This window comes from Ahaetulla prasina, chromosome 2 (assembly GCF_028640845.1).
Source record: "Ahaetulla prasina isolate Xishuangbanna chromosome 2, ASM2864084v1, whole genome shotgun sequence".
Lineage (NCBI taxonomy): Eukaryota > Metazoa > Chordata > Lepidosauria > Squamata > Colubridae > Ahaetulla > Ahaetulla prasina.
This window is the reverse complement of record NC_080540.1, coordinates 273,283,426-273,310,823: the sequence shown is the minus strand read 5'-3', so window position 1 is coordinate 273,310,823 and position 27,398 is coordinate 273,283,426. Positions and strand designations below refer to the sequence as shown.

Genomic DNA, 27,398 nt, shown 5'->3' with positions numbered 1-27,398 from the left:
CACCCAAAATACTAATTCCTACTGGTGCCTATCATATCTTCTAAGAAACTGTGACTACTAAATATGGAATGAGAAATAAAACAGTTGTTGGTAGTTGCTTTAAGAAAGTCTTCCGATGCTGATGAATTGAGTAATGAGATTGTAGCTAAAAACAATCTGCTATCTATTGCCACCTAAATAATTTCATCTTACCCCACTCCCATTTATTGCTGTTTGCTAATTCAATTTGTGACAATCCTGTATCAATTAAACATCAAGCGGAATAGTTCATTGAAAATTTGCAAAATGGATTTTTTACTTATGATATGCAAAAATGTTGGTTGGTTATCCTGCTTTCCATGCATATCTCAGCTCTTTGGAGGTTTTACATAAATAAAACATAATTAATAGTAGATATTGTTTTGGTTTATACCATTGTAGAATGCAATTTTTTAAAAAGCGTAAATGATTTTACTTCAACATCCAAAGTATATACATAAGCTACATGCAACCTTATGGCCATTGTGGTGAGTCCTATTCCATTTTATCATAGTACATGATAAACTTCTCCTAAAATTAAAATCCTATGGCATTTCAGGACCCCTACACAATTGGATATCTGCTTTTCTGTCTAACAGACAACAAGTGGTTAAAATTGGTAATGCTCTATCAAATCCTGTTCCTGTCAAGAGTGGCGTTCCTCAAGGTAGCGTTCTTGGACCAACTCTCTTTATACTATACATAAATGATCTTTGTGACCATATCTCAAGTAACTGTGTTCTCTTTGCTGACGATGTCAAACTGTTTAACACCATCGACAATACATCTACCATTCAAAAAGACCTTGATCATCTAACCGCTTGGTCTAAAATTTGGCAACTACAAATCTCAACCAGCAAACGCTCAGTCTTACATATTGGAAAAAAGAACCCAATCACTAAGTATATGCTTGATGGACATTACCTTACAGATGACCCCCACCCTGTCAAAGACCTTGGAGTTTTCATATCTAATGATCTAAGTGCCAAAGCCCACTGCAACTACATAGCAAAAAAGGCTCTAAGAGTTGTTAACCTAATCTTACGTAGCTTCTTTTCCAAAAACACCACACTACTGACCAGAGCATATAAAACTTTTGCTAGGCCAATTCTTGATTACAGCTCGCCTGTCTGGAACCCATACCTCATTTCTGACATCAATACAGTTGAGCGTGTCCAGAGGTATTTTATGAGAAGAGTTCTCCACTCCTCCATAACCAACAAAATACCTTATGCCACCAGACTTGAAATCCTGGGTTTAGAAAACTTGAAACTCCGTCACCTTCGACAGGACCTGGGTTTAGCTCATAGAATCATCTATTGTAATGTCCTTCCTGTTAAAGACTACTTCAGTTTCAACTGCAATAATACAAGAGCTACCAATAGATTTAAACTTAATGTCAACCGCTCCAATTTGGATTGCCGAAAATATGACTTCTGTAACAGAATTATCTGTGCTTGGAATGCATTACCTGACTCTGTGGTCTCTTCTCATAACCCCAAAAGCTTTAACCAAAATCTATCCACTGTTGACCTCACCCCATTCCTAAGAGGACTTTAAGGGGCGTGCATAAGAACACAAACGTGCCTACTGTTCCTGTCCTACTGTTCTTTTCATATATATATATAATTATTATTTATTAGATTTCTAGACCGCCCTTTTCCCGAAGGACTCAGGGCAGTGTACAGCCAAAATAAAACATAAACCATATACAATTAAAAATGAATTAAGAAACTTATTATACAGATGGCTGAGAAATTAAAATATTTAAAAAATCTAAAAAGCTAAATATGCTTATACTTCCTTGTTTCTCCTCATATATATGTTTATATATTATATAATCTTTTTGTGTGATGCTTGTGTATATTGTTATGACAAAATTAAATAAATAAAAATAAATAAATTTTAAACTTTAGCTAATTGCAGCCCAGATGGGCTTGTTTTTAGTAAGTGACCCTTTCAGAAAATTTTGGCTTTTTAATTTATTTTGGGACTAATAATCCTGAAACTAAGACCATTGTGATATTATACTTGTATACCTGTAAAATAATAATAATAATAATAATAATAATAATAATAATTCTAATAAATGCTACAAATGACAGATTAAACTAAATGATAAACAAAATTCCCATCTATGTCAGGAAAATTCAGTACAGAAAATCAAAATTCTCTTTCTAAAAACGGTCCTAAAACTTGTGAAGGCTAGAATGCACACAAATATAACACTAATTCATTGTTTAAGGTTGATTATTAGGAATAATTTTCATTTTTTTCTTGAGTTCTTCCATAAGGTGGACTGTAATGGCTTGAACAAATTATAGCAAAATGTATAATCTTTAGGTGTCTAAAAATTATTGTTGATTGGTGTATATTGAATCCAAGATCTGTTTTCACTTCCTGGACTAATATTAGAGAAAACTAGTGAATGTAGTACTGTAGTTGCATATCGTATCAGCTGTGTTGCTTGATGGGAATAAACAAATTTTTCTTAGAGAAATAACTATGAAAGTATTCAGAAAATTTGAGCTGAACCTTTCATCTATTTTTCAAAACTAGCAGCAGACTCAAACTGTTGCTATAATGAACTGGTGTTTATGAATATGAGTATTAAATATTTTTTTAAAATTATTACACTGAAAAATCTTTTCCTTGTTATTTATTGAAAAGGTAATTTTGGTCCTTTATTTCTGAGTCTATTTTTAGTCATTTGAGATTCTTATGATTGTTGTAGAAATGTCACATTAAAACATGACAGTAGGCTTATAAGTTTACAGAGAAGATTTTTGGAAAATAATTGAACAACATGTTTGGTTTTAATACTGTTACAGCCTTGTTTATCCTTTTCTACATCTAATTTTAATGAAATATGTCAAACTGTCATCTATGAAAATATTTCATAGAACCTCTTTGTTCTATTATTTAAGCAGTTTTCACAATCAGGCTACTGCAGGTTTCCGATATAGCAATCACAAGTGTCATTCTGCATTGGAGGAAAAAGTGGCTAATAGAGATGCTGAGTACAAATTTCACATATGAAGTTTAATAAGAATTATTAAGATACTTTTTCCTTAAGGTTTATTCTGGCATGTTTCCTAAAAGCTGATAAAGGTTATAATTTCCAACAGTAATTCTTGAGTGTGAATTATTGGATTATTTTAAGGAAGGAAAGATATAATGGTAGAAGATACAATGGAATATTCTTATATTTTTCAAAATAAAATGAAGTATGTTTGTTACCAGTTTAAGTCCAAATTAAGAAAAATGCAGTTGTCTTAACAGATTTACAGATTCGTTTGAAATGTCAATTCTAATGCACCAATGCAGGAGAGGTCCCTATGTCAGGAACCCTAGGAAAACAACCATGAGCCATGCAGTCATTGGCAATGTTATCTGGCCAAAATTTATTTATTGTTGGCTTTTAAAATTTCAATGAGGGGAAAGCAGAGAAGTACTATTGGCTGAATATTCAGCATTTTCAGAATATGTACACAAAATAGGATTTATCTTTTCAAGAAATTTAAGCAGTCACTATTTTCTCTAGGTAATTAAGTATTATTTAAATAATAATAAATAAAGGAAAAATCAGTTATGATTCAAAGCAAATTTACATTAACAACAAATATATCTTTTGGGAAATAAATTACTTGAATAAATTACTCATTTGTCTGTTCTATGTGTAAGACAGAAGCCTATTTTGACTATTTTGAAAGAATGAATAAACAAACGCATATGTGAAAAGATGAAGCACTGGAGTGCTTATCTTGATGTTGTAAACAAAATTAAATTTAAAAAACAGGCTTACACAAAATTAAATGCAGTTAAAGAATTATATTTCTAAACATGAGGGAAATCTCTACAATTTATTTATTTTTTTTTGCTGGGGAAATCAACTGAAATAAACCGGATAACATTCTATAGCACGGGTGTCAAACTTGCCACATCATGTTGCCGTTACCTGATGTTTTGTGATGTTTTTCCCATTTGTGGAGCTGGTGTGGTAACGAATCCAGCCCACAGGCCGTCAGTTTGACACCCCTGTTTGAAAGGTAAAATAGTTGATCTATGCTGAACTCCTATTTTCAAGCAGTGCATACAAAAATACAGACAAATATATTTTACTTATGAAGAATATGTATTCAGGTAGCCCTCGACAATTAGGACTAGATTTTCAGTTGCTAAGCAAGGCTGTTGTTAAGTGAATTGCACCTGATTTCAAGAGGTTTTTTTTTGCCATCATTGTTAAGCAAATCATTGTAGTTTTTAAGTGAATCTTTCAGTCATTAAGCCAGTCCACCTTCTCCCATTGACTTTACTTATTGAAAGTCTGCTTACAAGGATGCAAATGGTGATCACGTGACCCCAGAATGTTGAAACCATCATAAATACATACCAGTTGCCAAGTCAAAACTTCTGATCACATGACCTTGGGGATACTGTACTGGTTGTAGGTTATTTTTTTCAATGCCACTGTAACAAATGGTGTAAGTCAAGGTTTATCTGTATTACAAAGGTTTCTTCAGTCTTAGAATACTTCTTTCTAATCTTGGAGCATTCATCTGGATTGGAGCTTCAGAAATTCATGACTAAAATTTTAGTACCAAACTATTTGTGCAGACAAAATGTAATAATTCACCACAAAGCCTCTCAGTATGTTACCCATATCCTACCTGCTTAATGTAGCTCTTCCATATAAAACCCTACTTAAGGTTAGCTGATTGCACATTTGATCATCTAGCTGCATACTTGATCCTCTATCGCAGGGGTGTCAAACTCGATTTCATTGAGGGCCACATCACGGTTGTGTTTGACCTTGGGGGCCGAATGGGCATGGCCACTTGATATCACTCATGTTGGGGGCACCTGTGGTGGCCCGAGCTCTCTGCCAGTGAAAACGGACATCGGGCGGGCCATGTGTGGTCTTCCCAAGCTCCGTTTTCACTGGCAGAGTCACTACGGGCTGGTTCTTTGCTGTTTCCAGGGTTGCCCTGCAGGCCAGATCCAGCCCACCGGCCTTGAGTTTGACACCCCTGCTCCATCGGCATACTTGCTGTGCTATGCTCCTCTATTTGCTATGGAATATGCCATCTCTCCCAATTATCAGTCTCAAAGAGTAATACTGTTCAGGTAATTTTTACTATAATATTTTTATTTTATGTTTTAAATGTAGTATCTCAACTGATAATGGAAATAAATTAATATTTCTGAAGCAAAAATATTAGCATGAAATTCAGTGTGACAAAAACTATTATTTTCTGTAATCATATTGTCTAGTAATAAATTGCTCCTTATTTTTTGTCTGTAGCAGAATATAATAAAAGTGAATGTGAATCAATATGTCAGAAATTCGTACCAAATTAAAAACTGTAGGTGGGAACTAAAGAAGGAACACAATAGATTATACTATACATTCTGTATTTCTCAAGTCACCCCTTTTTTGTGCAGTAGGCATGTTCTTGAAAAGGTGTCTCATAAAAGAAGAAAGAGAGAGAGAGAGAGAAAGAATACTCCGTAGGTAAAAGGTCTCCAACAATTGTTAAGAAGAATGAATAGATGAAACTCATAAAATTCGGTAGAAAATATCAAGCAGATATAGATAAAAAAAAGAAATAAACCTCCCAATCTTTATGTGGTACTTCAAAGATACTTTCTCAGTATATTTATATGTTTGAAGATTGTGTTTGCTTATAGACTTTTTTCACCTTTTGCATTGAACTGTTGGTCCTTTCATCTTTAAAATGTTCGTTTTTTAATTGTTTACTAGCATGGTGATAAATTGTGGTCAGTGGACAAAAATACTAGGAAGATTAGGTAGAAAAATATATTTTATAAATTGAAAAGTTAGTTTATAGGATATTGGTTGAAAGATTTTAATCTAATATATTATTAATATTGGAATCTCTCTCGTGCTCTCTGTGGTGCAGTTCTGTTTGGTAGAGAAAGGACCCATTATATATTAGAATATGTTTGCTTATATTTTCTAGGAACAATTCTTACTTATCTTAATAAATTCACCAATGCACATATTAAGTTTCATAGCTATCAAAATATTACTTTCAAGTCAGGTGCTAGTTTTTTAGTATGCTTCATTGTCAAATATGATTTGTTATGTAAAGTTCCATTTGCATATAATAATCTTAAATAATTTTCAATTATCCAGTATCAATGGTACTTCAATTTTATTGTGGCAACGGGAGTGTATTCAAGACTTTTATTGTAAATGTTCAACTAGTTTGTTAATTTGCACTCTATTAAAAATACTTGAATTAAAAACTAGCAACATACTTTTAAAATATGGTACTAATATGGTTGTAAGACAACACTTTGTTTCAATTCACATATATTTGTAGATATCAACCATTACTTTTTTTTATGGAAATAAAATGTGGTCCCTATTAAAAAATTGATTCTGAAAATGCACATAGTTTTATTTGGTGAAAATACCAATCATTGAATTGGACCTAGATTTAAAGAAACTTAATGTTATATATATTATAAAACTTGGTATATTTAAAAAGTTACTAAAACCTAATGTTAGCTACTTGTTCTGTGTCTGTGTATTTTAAACTGTTTTTTGAAAATTAGTAAATAATAAAGTGCATTATTATGAGTATATCAGTATATTGTATAACACTAGGGCCTCTGGTGGCTCAGCAGACTAAGTCTGTCTGTTATTAACACAGCTGCTTGCAATTACTGCAAGTTCAAGTCCCACCAGGCCCAAGGTTGACTCAGCCTTCCATCCTTTATAAGGTAGGTAAAATGAGGACCCAGATTGTTGGGGGCAATAAAAGTTGACTTTGTATATAATATACAAATGGATGAAGACTATTGCTTAACACATTGTAAGCCGCCCTGAGTCTTCGGAAAATTTATTTGAATATAAATTCAAATTAAAAAAAAACAACACTCATAGTTGGTAACGTGAACAATCGTGTATTGGCATGCAAAGTAATACCTTGATAAATAATCCTAGTTTAAATTGACATTGTGAATATACTTAGAGAAGAAATGGGCTCTGACTGCAAATGTAGCATACTGGCCAATTGTGCCAAAATCTTAACAGTGTATAGGGAATGTTGCATTTTGTATGGTTATAACTATAGTTTATAATTTAGCACATCTTTTCTTCATTTTACTGAAACGTTTTATGAGTGGCTTGATTGGCTAATGCCCAGACAGAAGGTAGAGATCAATATTCTGGATGATCTATTCATGAACATTTCATATGGAAGGTGTAATGCAACTTGTAATACAACAGTATTCTATGACAAAAGCAGGTATAAAAATAGAAAGAAAAATAGATATGCTGTGTTTCTGAAACTAAAAGAAAAGGTAAGAAGATTTATATGTAAATGGTCTGATCTCGTGGAATGGAGTTAATGAATGCATGCATAGAAATGAAGATGAAATGAATTATTATGAATAAAGAGGGTAAGAAAACATGAATGATGTAATCTAATTTATTGAATGTGCACATAGAATGGAAAGCCATATATTGTTCAATGTGTATTACGCTAGACTGAATAGTGATCATGAAAAATTAGAGATGCTTTCGAAAAAAATAATACAACATTTTGAAGGAATGTGATTTGGGGGAAAATTATTAGCTGACATCAATGGATGCATGAGATGGAAGATAAAGAAAAAGAGTTTGAACCATTTGGAGAGTCAAGAATAAATGAAAATGATGATGTGACCATCTGCCTAGAAAAAAAATGAAGGACCACTATGAATGAAACATTTTATGGAAATTAGATCACCCACAGAGAAAGAATGAGGATTGAATCATCAAAAGAAATCTATGAATGGGGAATGAATGGCTTGAGAGAGATTTAGAAAGTTATGGTTGGATGGAGATTCTGAAAAATGAGATGTTGGAAAATGTTTGATGTTTGAGGAATTATTTTCCTTTTTAATATTATTTGGCGATCTTACCTAATAAAACATCTACGGTACTAATTTATGGCTATGGTAGCTAAAGAAGGATAAAAGGCACTGATTCTTAGCTGACAGATCAGCAAGTTTTTTCTGTACAGAATTTCTGGTTTTTATGTAAGAAAAGCAAGGTCTTTCCCCCAATATTCACAGTACTTTGAGTTATATACCTTTGAAGTTCTTAAGTATTTTCTTCCCTTATTTTCTGTGCCCCTCAACCATATCGAGTTTGACACGCATGTTCTATATCATTCCTGAGAGACGGCTATCCAGTCTCTAATAGTAGAAGAGTTGAAACAAACTCCTGTTGGCCTAGATGGGCTTAGATGGGTTCTGATCCAGCAGAGCACTGCTAATGTTCTTATGTTCTTTGGTGCTTTGCTTTCTCATCTGTTTGTTTAAATATTTTATGTAGTAAATAAGTTAAAATATTTACAATCCATCCGATATCCCTTGATCTTAGAGCAAGCTATAATAATGAACCATTAAAATAGATTTAAAATACTAACAAGAAATATATAAATCACAATTAACACTGAGATTAATAAAATGTGAAAATTTGGAGTTTTAATCTGGCTCTGAAATAAAGTTACAGTATCTAATTAGGCTTGTAAGGGAAATTATCATTTCATCAGTGGCATTAGATCTATTTTTTATTGAGATTAGTTTTTAAGAACAGAATTTTGCAAATGTGAGTGTATTTCAGAGAATCTGCCTAAATCACTTTTGAATTTTTATTCTTAACCACCGATCTCCCTCACAATTATCTCATTGTTCTGGCCTTAAAAATACATTTCCACGACGTTGCCTAAATATTGATATTGCATATCTCCATCAAGATCAGGTTCTACTTTACTTTACTTTACATTATAGTGTCCAGAAGGGTTGAAAGGTGGTCAGGCAGAGAGCAACATAATATCAAAATGCCAGCTTTTAAGGAAAAAGCAGGATGGAAAGAGCCTAGGCCATATACAACACATGGCCAACAGAGTGTACAGAGTCTGGCAGGTGTGCCTTCTCAGAACTGTTAAAACTGTGGCATCAAATTCACCACTTCAAATAGCTGCTGGGAAAAGAACTCTGTGCATTGTCAGCCATTTTAGCTGTCTTTATTGCCCAGCTGCTGTTGTCCAGTATTGAGCAGGTAGCTCCCAGACACATAAAGGGGGATGAAAAACCTATATTTGCATCCAGTTGGGTGCTGTTTCTTGGGGGCAGCCTTGCTAACCGATGTGTCATCAAAAGCTGGTTAACTTCCCCAGGAGGAAAACTTGGGCAACAGCAACCCCTCCCATCAGTTTGTTTCCAGATACAGGGAGGGGGCGACTTCTGATCTCATCATCAGCTAATTAGGAGTGATGTCTTAAGTTTCTACAGGACAGTCTATAAAGTTCTACACAATGATGAATGTGTAATTGTTCTGATGGATACTGATATCCATTTCTCTCTCTCTCTCACTTTCTCTCTCTCTCTCTCTCTCTCTCTCTCTCTCTCTCACACACACACACACACTAATTTGTAGAATATATGAGAACAAAAAATCATGTAGTTTGTTTTTATTTTTTGATTACCAAATCAGAATTTGGATGATGAATTTAGCCAATTGCAACTACATCAACAAACCCTTATTAAACAAGATGTCTGGTGGTAGGTGCGAGTTTTGTTTGTTTTTAATCTTGCATACTTTATAATTTGAATATTTGTTATTAGCTACGTAGGTTTATTTTATATAATATGGGCAGTCCTAGGTTTTTTTTCCTCCAATAAATAAAAGAGTAAGCTTAACAAGATTGGGGGAATCCAGTATATGCAAACAAAAAATTAAATCAGTTGGAGAATCAGAAGTCACTTCCATCCTTTGGAGAATGATTTGCAATATCTCCTCAAGGATTCAGGAGCAGTGCTCATTGGATAAATAAAATTTTTGCAAGTTGCAGAGGATCTTGTAAAAAGCTGAAAATAACCTTGGACCAATGTTATCATATATGATTGTTAAAGTTTATGAAGCATAAAACATACACATTTCTGATTTTTAGCTGCTTTAAAAATCTTTATACAGTATTTATATCTTCATTTTATAATATCCTGTCCTTACTAGAAACCTGGTGAAAGGCATGCCTGTCTTCATTCTTACTCTCTTTTGTTCTGTAATAGGAAAGATAAAGTAGCACTATAACATGCCACTCAAGTTTTCCTCACGGCCACCTTAATGTACATTCCTCTAGTTCTTGACTCATAGTAAACTATGCTGGGGTAATGCAAATTACACCAGTGGCTGAGTTGTAAGTTGTCTTCCCAAATATTCTTAGAGATTTATTATTGCAGGGAAATTTAAGGGAATCAATTATTGTACTGTATTATCCTAGATTTACTTTCCCTCCCTTTTTGTGAGACCAACTGGTATGAAAAACTATCCCCTTAAATTGGTATGGATGGTGATGCTAGTGTTCCACTATGGCACATCCTCCTATCTTGCCTTCTCCCAGATTCTTTTGGTTCCTTCCTTCCTTGTCTCTGCTTTTATCTCATCCTCGCTGTGTCCCAGAGCAACATACACTGTAATGTATTTTGAACTTTGAGAGGGAATTTTGGGCGGGAAAATTGCACGTTGCTGATTGGTTGAAGCCTCAACCAAAAGAGTATTTAAAGAGGGGTTTTTGCCGGTTGTTCTTTGCTGGGTCACAATAAACTAAAGAGCTGTTGTCACTCATTGGTCTCCTGCCTCTTCATTGCCCGAACTTAACATTGGCGACGAAGGTGGGATGTTGAGGCAGTGAAATCGAAAGAAAGAGCTGAAGGAACCAGGAATTCAAAAAACCCAGCCAGTTTTCGAAGGCGGAAAATAGCGATGTCTAGCTACACGTCGCCAGCGCCATTCGACCCAGCCAAGGAGAAATGGGGTCGATATGGCTCGCTCGAGTGTTTCAAGCAAACGAACTACAGGGAGTCTCGGACAATCGGAAGCGAGCATACTTCCTGAGCCACTGCGGTCCAGAGGTCTTCGATACGGCGGAGTCACTCTCAGAGCCAACGCCGGTACAATCGGTACCGTGGCAGACACTACAAACAACACCGAGCGCACTACGCACCGGTACCCTCAAAGTTCGTCCAACGTTTCAAATTGAGGCAACGGGTTCAGCGAGAAGGCGAATCAATAAGTGTGTACATGGCCGCATTGAGGAAAGCCGCAAACCACTGCGAGTACAGAGATTTGGAGGATTCCTTACTCGAACAGCTCATTTGTGGGGTCAGAGACATCAGACTACAAAGGCGGCTGCTGTCTAAAAGCAACCTGACTCTAGCGATAGCCCTGGACGAAGCCAGAGCTCATGAGATGTCCACCAAGGCGGCGGAGACCTTGCAAAAGTCAAACGCGCAGGGTGCCGGGACAAAGACTACACCGGTCCACAGTGAGGAAGTCCAGGCCGAATCAGAAGGTGAGGAAGAGGAAGAGGTGTTCCACACCGGGAGGCTGGAGAGAGGTGACCCGGACGAATGTGTGAGTTGTGGGGGGCAACACCAACGGCAAAACTGCAGATTCAAGGACGCGGTTTGTCAGCGGTGTGAAAAAAAAGGACACATAGCTCGGGCCTGCCGAGCCCCCCAACCTTCCCGCCAAAAATTAAAACCGACCAATCAGAGCGCGGGAGCAGCGAAGCGGCCCGGGATTGGTCCATTTAAAAAGGGCGCGAAGTTAAACCAGACCACTGTGAGAGTGGGCCACGCATCGACACGACTAGAGAAGAAAATATTTACCCAAGTCTACATTGAAGGGGTGCAGTGCCCCATGGAAGTAGACACTGGGTCGTCAATCACAATTATGTCCTGGGACACCATCGTGAGAGACTTGCCAGCGATCGCTAAACGTCAGCTACAAACCCAGAAGCTGAGAGTGCAGGACTACCAGGGGAATCGGATCCCTGTTCGAGGAGCCACATCCGTCCAAGTCAAATATGGACAATTCACAAAGACCCTGCCGATCACCATAGTAAACGGAACTCTACCGAGTTTGCTAGGGTTGGACTGGTTCCGAGCTTTGGGCATGGGAGTGACCGGGGTCCGCAGGAGCGACGTCATCCTCAGAGACGAACTACTGAAGGAGTTCGAGGACGTATTCAAGGATTGCCTGGGCAAGTACGTGGGGACCCCTATTTCTTTCAACCTTGACCCCCAAGTCGCCCCCATCCGGTTAAAGGCTAGGAGGGTTCCATTCTCCCTAAAGCCTAAAATTGACTGAGAATTGGACAAGCTAGTAAGCCAGGGAATATTAGTCCCCGTCGACCATGCAAAATGGGAGACACCCATAGTAACCCCAGTCAAACCGGACGGTTCGGTCCGAATTTGCGCTGACTACAAAGCAACGCTTAACAAAGCATTGCAGAAAAGTGCATACCCCGTTCCAGTGGTGCAACATTTGCTACACTCATTAGGGCAAGGGCAGGTCTTCGCCAAACTCGATTTGGCCCAAGCCTACCAGCAGCTACCTGTAGATAGCAGCACAGCTGAGGCGCAGACAATTGTCACGCACCGTGGGGCTTTCAAATGTACGCGACTCCAGTTCGGAGTTAGCGTGGCCCCAGGGCTCTTCCAGAACCTAATGGAGTGATTATTACAGGGCCTGCCAGGAGTGGTACCATACTTCGACGATGTATTGGTATCAGCTGAAAACTTAGAGGAACTAAGGAAGGTGTTGGGCATTTTTAGGTCTGCGGGGCTTAAAGTTAAGCTCAACAAATGCCACATTGGGGTGAAATCTGTAGAATTCCTAGGATACCGAATAGACAGGGAAGGGATCCACCCCACGGAGAGCAAGGTATGGGCCATTAGAAAGGCCCCAGCCCCCAAAAATAAAACAGAATTACAGGCATTCTTGGGGCTTGTTAATTTTTATGCGGTATTCTTGAAGAATAAAGCAACAGTAGCCGAGCCGCTACATAAGTTGCTAGCAAAGAAAGCTGTGTGGTCCTGGGGCAGAGAAGAGGCTAGGGCATTTGAGGGGGTAAAAAACCTTTTGTCCAGCGATAGCCTCCTCATCCAGTACAATGGCACGTTGCCACTAGTGCTAGTTTGCGATGCTTCACCATATGGGGTGGGGGCGGTGCTCAGCCATAGGTTACCGAATGGAACAGAAGCCCCTATAGCGTATTATTCCCGGACTATGTCCTCTGCGGAAAGGAACTACAGCCAGTTAGATAGGGAAGCAATGGCCATAGTCTCCGGGGTTAAGAAATTTCACGAATACTTGTTCAGGCGAGATTTCGAGATAGTCACGGACCACAGACCCCTTCTAGGGCTTTTAGCGGGTGACCGCCCAACACCCGTGGCACTTTCTCCCAGGCTGACCCGATGGACTATTTTCCTAGCGGCATACTCCTACAAATTGCTCCACCGCCCAGGAAAAGACTTAGGGCATGCGGACGCTCTGAGCAGATGCCCTTTACCAGAGACAATTGAGGACCCCACCCCAGGGACACCCGTCTTACTAATTGACTCTTTGGACTCTGGCCCAGTCACATCCAAGCAGGTGGCTAGGGCATCGTATAGAGACATTACAATTCGGACTGTAATCGGTTGGGTGCAAAGGGGTTGGCCCGCTGCACCGGGCAAGCGTTTCAAAGACTTTGCGAAAAAACAATCAGAACTGTCTGTTCAAGGGGGGTGTCTGTTATGGGGGGATAGGGTAGTTATCCCAGAAAAATTACGCGAAAATGTGTTGGAACTGTTGCATGTGGGCCACCCAGGGATTGTGCGGATGAAGAGTTTAGCGAGGAGTTATGTATGGTGGCCCTTAATGGATAAGGACATCAGCGACAGGGTAGGGAAATGCCAATCCTGCCAAGAGTCGAGGTCGCTACCCCCTACAGCCCCAGTTAGAGAGTGGGAGAAACCCCAGGGGCCTTGGTCCAGGATTCACATAGATTTTGGGGCCGTTCCATGGGCAGACCTTTTAATTGTGGTAGATGCCTACTCAAAATGGTTAGAAATAATCCTCATGAAAAGCACAACGGCCGAAGCAGTAATCACAGTCCTAAGGCATCTATTCGTAACACACGGCCTGCCCGACACCCTAGTCTCTGACAACGGCCCGCAATTCACGGCAAACCAGTTTGAGGGGTATTTAGCGGGAGAGGGCATCAGACATGTCCTCTCGGCGCCTTTCCACCCGGCAACGAACGGACTTGCAGAACGCTTCGCTCGAGCACCAAGGAAGCGCTATCTAGGATAAGTCCAGGCGACTGGCAAACGAAAATAGACACTTTCCTGGCCGTCCAACATAGAACCCTTGTGTAACAACTGGCCGCAGCCCAGCCGAAATCTTAATGGGCAGGAAACTCAGGTGCCCACTAGACCGACTAAACCCAACTTATACCCCAGACGGGTACAAGGGTATTCAAGGAAAAACCAGGGAAATGACAGTGGGTGACCCAGTATGGGCACACAACTATAGCGAGGGCCCAACATGGTTAAAGGGGGAAATTCTGGGCATAACCGGACCCAAATCATATGTAGTAGACATGGAGGACGGCCGGGTATGGAAACGCCACATAGACCAGTTAAGAAAACGTATACCAAACAAACTAGAAACCAAACAACCAGGCCCTGACTACCAATTGTTTGAATCTGCAGCTGACTCAAACCCGAGGCGAGCGGAGGACTTATCTGATTCCGATGAAGTCCAGCGACGCCAACCGGTTCCTCCTGAAGGCAACAGGAACGATTCAGCCAATAATCCAGGGCCGGACGGCCTAGAGGAGGAGCTGGGAGGAACAAACAGTCCCTCCGACCAGCTCGACTCTCTCCCAGAGAATGAACTGCGCAGGTCAGAAAGAGTTAGGAGACGCCCTGTCTACCTGCGTGACTACGTAGAGAAATAGCATGTAAATATTATGTAAATAGAGGTATAAAGCGTTCTGGGAGGGAAGGAGTGTAATGTATTTTGAAATTTGAGAGGGAATTTTGGGCGGGAAAATTGCACGTTGCTGATTGGTTGAAGCCTCAACCAAAAGAGTATTTAAAGAGGGGTTTTTGCTGGTTGTTCTTTGCTGGGTCACAATAAACTAAAGAGCTGTTGTCACTCATTGGTCTCCTGCCTCTTCATTGCCTGAACTTAACATACACTACCAACCTGCCCGCCCCGATTTTTTCAGTATCTTTGCTTTCTCACAACCACATCTACCACCACTGATATTTGCAAACCCAGTCACCAAGAAAACTCTCAACCTTGCTTTTTCCTGCTCTTATTCCTTGTGCCATATTTGGAACAAAGCAAAACAAAATAGCCCTGTTCCATTCCATTAATTACTTTCCTGTTGAATCTTTGCTGAGCACATCTTGTTGTTTGAAATGAGGTTATTTAAGAAAGATGACTTATTTGAATCACAAATAAGGAATTACAGTGTTTCAACATTCCTGCATTGCTCTCTAAAACTTTAATCTGCTGCATGAGAAGAGAAAGAACAGATCTTACCTTCCTATGATTTTCTCAGAGCTAACGCTTATTTGCTAAGATTGTGACGTCTGTTAGCTCTGTTAAAGAGTAATCTTTTTACTGCACTTTAAAAAAAAAAAGAAATCTAATAGTTTTTGTGGCTCTTTGTCCTCTAACGTTTGTGCCAAGCAATGCTTGTTAGAACATTGGAAATGTGTAGCTTGATATTCAAATTGGAAGCTTTCTTGCTGCTAGCTAAATCAGTACACTGCACTTGGTGGTTAATCTAGACGAAAGCAGCTGACATTTTTTCATGACAGCTAGAAGTGGAAGGACCCAAATTTACAGAGCTTCCTCCCCCAAGGGTTTGTTAGACCATTCCTTTATAATGGCTCATTTGGGCTCTCTGTCATCACCAGGATGCTGCCACTGAATGTTTGTCATGGTTACAGTAGAATGTGTTAACCTAACAGCCATGAAAGCCCAACGGGAAAGGCTGCAAATTCCAGGGCTGACCTTGGAGTAAGTATTGTCTGCCTTTTAATATTTTAATGCTTTCTGCATGGCACGAGCTTATTTTACATGTGTTTATGCTGACAGGCTAAAAGCACTGCAGCTTTAGGTTGCAGGAACATTTTCAAAATGTACTGCAGTTGCTTTAGCTTCAAATGTGTTTCTCTAAAGCAGTGATATTGCAGGATATTTTAAACGATACTGCATATCTAAATTTGCTATAGCTGAATGCATGAATCTGGGCATCATAAATGTATTAAGAAAGACCTTCCTTCTGTAGGCCATGGTGATCCTTTTCTGTCTATCATCATCCAACCCCCCAACCCAAATCCATTACTATTTGTTTATCCAAATGCTGCATTTTTTGAAAGGCCTTTTTCCCCTGGTGAATAATAGACAGCTCTGTAAGAAATTAGAGCAGAAGAGGAATGCTATTTGTGAAAAATCATTAAATATGATTTCTTTTTTTTTTAACTGAGCAGCAGAATATTCTTGAACTATATTGTATCATGACGTTTTTGTTTGGTATTAAAGACTTTAAGCTAAATATATTTGGCTCTGGAAAGGCTTTGCTTACTATCTTCTAGAAATGATAAGAGTTATTTGTGTGATTCTAGCTTCCATTTATAAAACAATTACATAAATATATTCATAGTGTATTATAGACCATAATGGCCATCTCTGTCAAAAATATAAGTATATTTCTTCTATTTAAACAGCCAAACTTAAATACAATTAATTTCGAATTTCAAAATATACTGCATGGGTATATAACTATATGCCTGTGTGCATATGTACACAAATAAAATATTCTCTTAAGATTTCATGTTGGTAGTGATTGAATACTGATTTAAATATCAGTTGTGTTATTGTGCAAAAAGAACACGTTATCTGTAGTTTAAGCTATTTAACCATAGGCTATTGAATGAATTTTGGGTATCTAGAGACTGTTTCATATATTTCTTTTGTTACATGCAGTATCAATTTCTTTGAGTTATAACTAATGAAAAGTAATATTGCTTTAAAGAGGATATTCTGCTGGCTTTTATATTTTAGATAACTATATTACAAAACATTGATTTTAAATGTATTTATTTATAATGGCTGTAATTTTATATCAGTTTATTGAAGAGTAAGTCTTCAATACTTCTGTATATGGATTAATAAGATTCTATTAGTTGTAAATAATATTTGGAAAGAACTTATTGCAGCATGGATTATTGCTTATATATTAATTATATGGTTATAATTTTAGACACTTGGTGCTTGGGGCAAACTTTAAATTTCTTGGGAGGAAGTGTTTATTCCCAACTTCATTTTCTGTCCCAATACTTATAAGTAAATCAGTTTAATAATATATGTTTTTAAGCATCTAATCTCAAATTTTAATACAAACGTTTACTTGATAAACTAGAATTTTAAACAAAAAATGGATCTCAATCTCCTTGTACATTTTTCATTATTAATGTTGAAACAATCTTATAAGAATTGATGTTCTCCTTGCAAACTTCCTTTTCCGGTTATTTTAATTCTACTAAATAATACTATTCATTATTTTTATTTTGATGTTAATTAATCTTTTTCTATTGGTAGTTATGTTGATGTGATTTCTGAACCATTGTTATCATGGCTAAGTACAAAACTAATCTTGGAGAAATGCTAAAACGTTAAGAAAATTGTCGCTATAAAACATTTTGTCAAATATAGAAGTTAAAGGAAATGATCAAAGTTTATAATTCAACAATCAGAAATGCTTAAGTTCACCTCAGTGATTTGAACCCAAGCAGTAAATGATTATAGTTACTAACTTTATAAGACACTTTGAAATGCAGATCAATAATGTATTAAAATTAAATGTGCGTGTGTGTGATACTGTAGTTGTTGGAATGTATTTTTCACAAATGGCATTCTCAAAAGCTAAAAAGAGCATTTTTAAAGTTTACTACTTATTTTTAAATTTTTATTTGCAATGTTTTGGTTTTTTCTATTCCTTATTCAATAGATGTAATTATAAATACTTAATTCACAGTTTGTGCAGTGCAGCATGCTACTTAGGGCGATTAAAACTGAGGCATGATATTTCTAACAGAAAACTTTTCTTAAAGTTCTCTTAGATATGGAAATTCAGAACCGGTGGTGCTTGATTGAAAATTACTTTATTTTTAAATTTTTTAATAATAAAAACATATTTGCATGCTTAACACAGTTTTCTCCTCAGTGCAAAAATGGGATTATCAGAGAAATATTAAAAATAGACATTGCAATCTCTATTTTAGCATGTTTTTTTTATCAAAATAGAGAAAACAGATTCCTACTGTTGATTGTCCTGAAGCTCATACTCCTTTAGCATGCTTTATTATTATTATTATTATCCAGAGGAGTCACTAGAACTAATTCTCTGAATTCAGTCAAACTAGAGCTTTTAATGGTTTTCTATCACTAGAGATGACATTATTTTAACTTTCAGTCTCACTCCAAGAAGTCTGAGCCCAACCCCAACCAGTCCCTGCAGTCCATGCAGTCCTCTGTTCGCTTTTCATTTTTGGAGGTAAGCAACTATACTTCCATTGTTGTAGGAAAGGAGAAACTGAATAATTGAAATATTTATATGTGCACATATGCTCTAAAGCGAACTATTCTATATGAAAGCCTAAAGTACAAGGCCAGAATCAGAAATGTTAGCAATGTGCCTGGATTAGGAAAATGAAATAAATACAGATTACCTTTTGAGAACTAGTAATAGTCCAGTTTACCTATCACAATAAAGAAAATTGAACATGTTTAATACTCATTTCAGTAATCTCTATGCCAATGGTTTATTCTGGAACCAGTATATTCAGAATACCATGAAGCATTTTTTGGTCCAAAGAATATGTTTCCAGAAAATTTTGTTCAGAATATTTAAATAGTCTGAAAATTATGTGCATTATATTTATGATAGCCTGAGATATTGATATAAGATACAGCTAGTAATAGCAACATACAATAGCAGAATTATTTTTCTGAAATCACTTTTGAAGTTGTGCATGTATAATGCATGCTGTCATTAGCTATCTTATATCAAAGAATCGCCTCACGTATTATAAAAAGTTTGGAGAAAAGAGCATTTTGATGCAGTTTGCAAAACATATTGTGTTTAGGCACATGTCTTTTTCTGCTTAGATGGAATTCTAAATGACTGAAATGGAGTTCTATCAGTTCGCCTAACCAATATTCCGAGGGCTTACAGTATTATAGATCCAGCAGCCTCTAGAAATGAAGAAAAGAGTTGATGCATCATTGTGAAACTAATTAGGAATGACTGTATGAATGAGTTCATCGGAAAGCACATATGATGTTATATAAATAATAGAGACATTTATATTTTTTAAAAAGAAAACATTTGCTAATGAAAAATCAAGTTCGCCACTCAAATGACTCATCTAATTAGCTGTGTGAAAGATATGATGCATTCATTTTGGAAATAATATGTAATACTTTTGTTCAATCTGAAGCTTGATTCTGGGGGATAAGGAATAGATCCAGTTTAGCCCATCGTGTACTGAATTAAAACTTTCCATGAAACACTAAACCCAAATGTGTTTGTTTTGGTAGTACTCAGAGAGGTGGGAAATCCCCATGAAAGCTATAGAATGGAGAAGAGAAGCCTTTACTTCAGAGTTACACATTACATTTTTTACAAAATCGATCAGACAGTCTCTGTCTGGCCAAACCGTAATCCTGTAGATCAGGGGTGTCAAACTCAAAGCCTGGGGACCGGATCTGGCCCTCAGGGCCACCCTGGAAACAACAAAGGACTGGTGCATAGTGCCTCTGCCAGTGAAAAGGGAGCTCCATTTTTGCTGGCAGAGGGTTGCAGGAGGCCTTCGCAAGTAAAAATGGAGCTCAGGAGCCCTTTTTTGCTGGCAGAATGCTTGGGCCATCACAGGCACTCCCGACACGAATGACATCAAGCTGGCCATGCCAATCCTGGCAATGCCCACCCTGGCCCTATCAAACACAATCCTGATGCGGCCCTCAATAAAATTGAGTTTGACACACCTGCTCTTGAAAGCAGTTTGTTAGTTGCAAAGTCATGTCTGACCCATCGCAACCCCATGGACAATGTTCCTCCAAGCCTTTCTGTCCTCTACCATCCTCTGGAGTTCATTTAAGCTCACGTCTACAGCTTCATTGACTCCATCCAGCCACCTTGTTCTCTGTCATCCCGTTCTTCTTTTGCCCTCAATCTTTCCCAGCATTAGGTTCTTCTCCAGTGAGTCCGTCCTTCTCATTAGGTGGCCAAGTATTTGAGTTCTAGATAGCACTAGTTTGTTGCCAAGAGTTGGAACTGTTGGTGAAGGTCTAATGTGGAAAAGGGAATTACAATTGTCATATAGAATTTCATATGTCCTGTATAAATCTGCTATTTACTTACAATTTAGCGTTCAGAGGCTTTGATTATAGCTTTAAAAAAGGGTTCTGTTTAAATAATTTACTGATACAAAAACTGCTCACCAATTCCAGGAGATTTAAGTGACCCTTATTCCAACAAGTATGTAGAGTAGTGACTTCAATTAAATTAGTTTTACAATTCATATCTATGAATTTGAAGAAAACAGTCATTAGTATAATAGAAGAAATGTAAGGAAAAATGAGCACTTACTATGTAAGAAAATAAAGTAAGGATATTGTATATATTTTTTCCAGGTCTATTTTTTGCAAGCAATCGTTAGCAATATTAGTTTGGAGCAAAATGTTTAGCCATATATGAGATTATCTCATATAGTAGATACTGTATTATATTGGTCCACTTAATTTTTATATTTCCACTTTTTGTCCTTATGATGGGTAGCTATCTCTATTCCATCAATTTTAATTTAAAAGGACAGCTGCCTCTTTGATTAAATGCCCACCATGAAAAGGTGTTTTTGCTCTGAAAAGAGGAACTCTCTTCCTCCAAAAGAGACAAGCAAACACTTAAAAAAGCTATTAAATACAATCTAGTGTGTCCAGAATGTGAGATAAGTGCAAATGCACTTTTTGATAGGCTTCAAGTTGTTGTGCCTTCTTCTCTGGCCAGACCTCTTTTTTTCCTTCTGGCATCAGTCTGTATAGCACTATGAAACCTCAGCAGTGTGTCCAAAGTATGTTCTCAAAGGCTAGAGTGCTTTTAGATGATTTCTAGCCCTTTAAACTATACTGGAAATAAGCTGTCAATCTGTGTTGTTGATGCAGAGTATGTTTTCATAAGTTAACAGTCCACCAGGCAAGTTGCATCCTGCACCAGCTGTAGATTCTGCACAGCATTCAAAAGTGCTTCCGCGTAAAAACACATTGTATGAATAAGCAGAACATTCACCACCTTCTTTTCACATATGATTGAAATTGTTGACATAACAAAAGGTACTTTTGGCAATATTGATACTCCTTAGGCAGTATTAGCAGACCCTTCAGACCTAAAGGCAGTATTTATTAACTGGATACAGGATTTAGAAATGACACAAAGCTAGGATTAGAAAGCTTACCAATTTTATTGGCTTTTTATATATTAAATGTGATTTTAAAACCTCACTTGAAAGTGAGTCACAGAATTTGGAAACACAGAATAAGCTGTTGGTTTTTTTGAAACTACATTACATACCCAGATCAGTGAATGTGAAAGAAGTCTGTGGAACTTGCTACATTATGCTGAAGAAAGAAACCGCCAAACACATATGGCTCTCCCCACAAGCATCAGGGTCAAATGAGGAAATAAGGAGATATGTGGGAATTGTGGGAGAGTATTATCCTAGGATGTCAGGAGTTGTTATAGTGGTTGCTTTTTTCTTTTTCTTTTTTCTCTTTAGCTCTCCAGGGTTGCGGTTTATAATATGGATGGATATAAATTACTATGAAATATAGTACCCTGACATATATTTTCTAAAATATTTCGATTTTGCAACTCCTGATAGATATTGCAAAATTTTTTGGAACAGTTGTACACCACCTGTTCTATAGGTCTATTTTGGTTTTCTTATTAGCAGACTGAAATGTACCCAAAACTTCCATACTGTAGCCTAAATGTGTTTTGCTTTTCTCTGGGTATTTTTTTGTTTTGTTTTCTTTTGTTTTGGTGTCATCAGGTTAGTGTTGACTTCTGTCAACTGCCCAAACTAGTTCCTGCAGTTTTGTTGGCAAGATTTCCACTGCCTCTTTTCTAGGACTGAGAGACAGTGACTTGCTGGCTTTGTGCCTAAGATAGGACTAGAACTCAAAGCCTCCCTATTTGTAGGCAGATGCCTTAACTACTACACAAAACTGGCTCTTCCTCTAATGTTTAGAATTTTATGAATCAAATATGATAAAATATTTGTTCATCAAATATTATACAATTTCTCAGATGTATTCATTTATTAATCAGTTTTAGTGCAACCTGTTTACTGGATTTTACTGGCTTATTTTTACAAAAATGTAACAAATATAATTGCTATAATAGAGTCAATAACAGTTAATTAATCCTCCATTACTGTTGGCTATTCAGAACCTTCCAGTTTAAAGATCTTACAAAAAAGATATCCTAAATTACGGAAAACTGAACTTGTGTGCAGGTATCAATATATTATACAATGAGAAGGCTACTACTTTGAAAGCTATTTTATGAATCTCTTCCTTCTTGATCTTTTGGAGGTAGACACTACAATGCCACTTCATATCCAGTCCATATTAGGTGGACAGATTCTGATTGGAACAGATAAACCTAAAGGCTGTGAGAATGCAACCTATGTAGGATTAGCAACTGAAGTAAGGATGCTTGACCTTTACAGCAGAGTTTCCCAACATTTCTAGCATTGCAGACTGGGGTGGGGGGAGAGGGGATGGCTCTTCGTGAGCAGCCAGCAAGTGTGCACACACAGCTCTGTTTGCATGAGTGGTGTGCATGCACATCTGCCACTCACAGAGATGGAATGCGTGTGCACACGGTCACCCGCTGTGAGGATATGCGTGCACGCATACCTTCTGTTTCCACAGCCCAGTTGCAGTCTCCTCAGCTATAGAAATTGAGTAAATAAATAAAAAATAAAACATATGAAACATTTTTCTTGTTCTTGTTTTATTGTTGCTGTTGAGTTTCTTATATAGAACAGAACAGAACAGAATAGAATTCTTTATTGGCCAATTGTGATTGGACACACAAGGAATTTGTCTTTGGTGCATATGCTCTCAGTGTACATAAAAAGAAAAGATACATTCGTCAAGAATCATAAGGTATAATACCTAAGGATAATCATAGGTACAAATAAGCAATCAAATCATACTAGGAAACAATATAAATCATAAGGATATAGGCAACTAAGTTACAGTCATACAGCCGTAAGTAGGAGGAAATGGGTGATAGGAACAATGAGAAGATTAATAGTAATGCAGACTTAGTAAATAGTTTGACAGTGTTGAGGGAATTATTTGTTTAGCAGAGTGATGGTGTTTCGGGGAAAAACCATTCTTGTATCTAGTTGTTCTGGTGTGCAGTGCTCTATAGCGTCTTTTGAGGATAGGAGTTGAAACAATTTATGTCGAGGATGTGAGGGGTCTGTAAATATTTTCACAGCCCTCTTTTTGATTCATGCAGTATACAGGTCCTCAATGGAAGGCTCCTTGGTGGTAATTGTTTTTTCTGCAGTTCTACTTATCCTCTGAAGTCTGCGTCTGTTTTGTTGGGTTGCAGAAGCAAACCAATAATGTTAGCTATGTTTTTAAAACATTCTGCCATAGATTTTTTCATATTAACTCATTTTGTTTTTCCCCCTGATGTTAACTTTTCACAAATAACTTGGGAACTCACAATTTATCTAATTTTTGTATTTATTTTTTTTAATATTATGTTCTTTATTAATGCACACATACATGCAGATGCCGCTCCCTTATTTTTGAGCCAAAATAAGTTAGTTTGCTTTCCACTCTAGATGGCAGCCTGAATACACTATTATTCTGTTGTGTGGAACATTACAAAGAGGGTATGTAGGCTGAAATATCTGGTCACCTTTAGGTATCTGGCTGCATTTCTGTTTTCATTGAATACATCCGTGTACAATGTCTCTTTTGACTATAGCAAATACAGGGGGTTTTCTTTTCACTATAGCAAATGTGGATTATTATGTGTCTAAATTCTATAAAGCACTGGACATAGAAGTATGTGGTGAATATATGTATGTATAAACGGTCACATGAAATTAAATAGCACAATACCTCTATTGCTCAGACTTGTGATCACAAATTGTTCCTAGATCCTAAATCTGGTTTATTCAAATCAAAATAAATGCTGTTTATAGTATATTGTTTTAGAGGACTGCTTGTTAAAGGTCATATAAAGACAAAGTGCAGAATTACTACTAGAAACAAATCTTGATTCTTAAAATAAGGTATTATGCTTAATTTCAATTGTAAAATTTAACTACTTTGAGCAAATAATCAGGATGATTGCATTGTTTTATGTTGATTTCTAAATCAAGTTTTTTTTAGTAAAATAAGTAGGATTGAAAGATTAGCATAGTTTTAAAACTGAAGCAAACTTCAATAACCTTAACTGGGCTGTTAATGCTACTCTCACAGCCAAAAATGCAAAGGATCTATAAGCTCTAGTAATAAATGTCAAGAAGCACATTGAAAAAAATAGGACTAAAATTAAATAAAAAGAAGATTAAACTAATAATTAGTATTACAACCAGAATTGGAATTGACATAGAAGATATTAAGGTGGTGGATAGCTTTTGCCTTTTAGGTTCAACCATCAATAATAGAAAAACAAGTATTTAATAAATGGTTTGGTCTAATAATTAAGGAATCAGACTAAAACCAGGAGACTGTGAGTTCTAGCTTGGGTTTAGGCATGAAAGCCTGCTGGGTGACCATGATCCAGTCACTGCCTCTCAGCCTAACTTCCTTTATAGAGTAGTTGTTGTGGGGAAAAGAGGAGGACAGAGGAGGACTAGATATCTTCGCTTTCTATTTATAGATATTTATAAAAATAATACAGGTAGAATATAAATAAATAAATGTCACAGATTAACATTTGGTAGAGCAGCCATGAAAGCTTTGGAAAAAATAGTCAGATGCTCTGATGTGTCTGTACCTCCAAAGATAATTCAAACCGTAGTATTTCCTATGGCACTGTATAAAAGTGAAAGTTGGACTTTTGAAGAAGTCAGATAAGAAGAGTGTTGATGTTTTGAACCTTGGTATTTGAGAAAATGCCTGAGATAGTCAAACAAACATACGAATCATTGAACAAATCAACCCAGAATTCTCACTCCAATCAAAAATGAACAGTTTAAATTGTCCTACTTTGGACACATTATGCGAAGACTTAGCTGTCTGGAAAAGGCTCTGGTTGTGGGGAGGAAAGTAAAAAAAGAGGATGACCAGCAGCAAGATGGATGGATTCAGTTACAGTGGTGATGATGCAACATAGAAGACCTGAAAAACCAGTTTAGGAAGAGATTGTCCTATAGAATATTTATCTTTGTGGCCACTCAGAGATAACAGTGAGTTGATGGCACATAATCAATAGCTGAACATATTTCATCGTTTAAATTATTTTACTAGTTGCAATTTTTAGTTACTAGTATGTAACCCACCAAACTGTATTGACAATATGTAAGGATATTATTTTATTCAAAGTTCTGAAAATATTGGGAATGCTGTTTTATTATAAGGAGTCATGTTCTTTCTTAAAAACAACTTTGATATATTGCAACTGCAAGAATAATTTTGGTTGGTCTTAGCAAATCTAAATAACTACAACACCAACACCAACAACTGGTTCTGTTGCAGTAGCCAGAAGCCTTGTGCTTCTCCTAATAATTGATACGTTTTACTTTCAGGCATCTATTGTGAGAATGGGCCTGTTTATTATTTTCACTTATTAAACATCTGTTGAATTTGGCAGTTCCTGTCCACTGACAGTGTACAAATACTAGTTTTGGCTCTAATGATCTTCTACCTAGTCTTTCGTACTGCATCTGTTTATGAATGGGTGTTTCCTTGTCTTTTCAATTATCCCAATCTTTTTACTATACCTTACCTTGTTTTTCCTATGTTTTCTTACTATAAATACATATAGAATCTTGACGCTAGAATTTAAAGGTCTGCAGTTTAACATTAAAAAAAGCTTTTCCCTGTTACCTGCCCAGCTCCTCTCCTGGAATACGCTTATTTCTTTACTAGGGTAAGAGCTTCATTCCATTTCCTTTTTGAGTATTATTCTATCTCATTTGTATGGATTTCAGGATCTGGGTGCTCAATTATGGGATTCTTTTTCTACTTCCTGGCACCATTTGTCTTGGAGTACATTTAGGAATGATTTGAAAACCTTTTTATTTAATAAAGATGACAGATTGGTAGAAGTATTTGTGAGCAGATGCTAAGAATGGCAGAAGGACTGGTTCAGTAAAGATTTAGCTTTGTTTAATTATACAGCATTTTATTTTCATTGTAATTGTAAATATAGTATTTCATATAGATTTTGTGAATGTGCTTGTGTGTGTGATCTTTACTTATTTATTTTTATTTATTAATTTTACCATACTGGGATCCCACTTCCCCAGTTTGTGCGGGAGCATTATACAAATCTTTGTTTATTTTGCTGTCTGCTGTGAAATATTTTACATGATTAGATTAAAACATGTAAAATTACCCTTATTCTTTTGGATAATAGTAGCATTAGTTTGCAAAGCATATTTCTAGTTTCTAGGAGTTTTATATAGAGATAATTCCTTTGCAGGTTTTATAAAATACCTTTATTTCATCATAAGTTTTGTGATGGCAAAGTGACCTGGTGTTCTATTTCTTTTGTTTTAAAAAGAAATCATGGAATACTTTTAATAATTAAGCACTAGTATGCTTTAATGTATTTTTATAACAACAGTACGTTTATAAACTAAAGATATATATGTATGTATGGGAAACAGAAAAGTGAATGTAATATATTAGCTGTATTGAAAAAAAAACACATCAGAAATTTTTAAGGTTATATTTTATATACTTAAGTTGCACATGCTGCTATATAGATAAAAGTACCAATTTATGATCTAATAATAGCAGATCAAAATAAAAAATAGAGGTTCAAGAGCAAAACACTCCTGCTGTTGTCTTATCAGTATAAGCATACATGTACATGTTGATGTTTGAACAAGCAGGAGTGTTTGAATGAATGAATTATCTTTATTAGTGTATAGGTCACAGACTCCAGACAACACTCAATATAATGTATGCTATAAAAAGGTCAGTGATCATGCCCAGTCTATTTGCTATCAACAAATCTTGATTTCTTCAGGCTACTGTTGCAAATTTAGCAATGGCAAGTGTTATTTGAAGAACTTTATTTGCCAAACTTTATATAATTTGTTTTGTCCATCCAGGAAATGGATTAAAAATGATACAGTAAGCCCTCGATTTACAAGCACAACTGAACCCAAAATTTCTATTGCTAAGCGATACATTTGTTAAGTGAGTTCTGTCCCATTTTATGACCTTTCTTGCTGCA

At 36.6% G+C, this 27,398-nt stretch overlaps 1 protein-coding gene across 4 annotated transcripts in view; it reads left to right on the top strand.

Annotated features, from left to right (window-relative positions):
- The window catches only part of MAST4 (microtubule associated serine/threonine kinase family member 4), a 231,976-nt gene that overhangs the window by 96,970 nt on the left and 107,608 nt on the right, over positions 1-27,398 (top strand). The window lies entirely within an intron of this gene.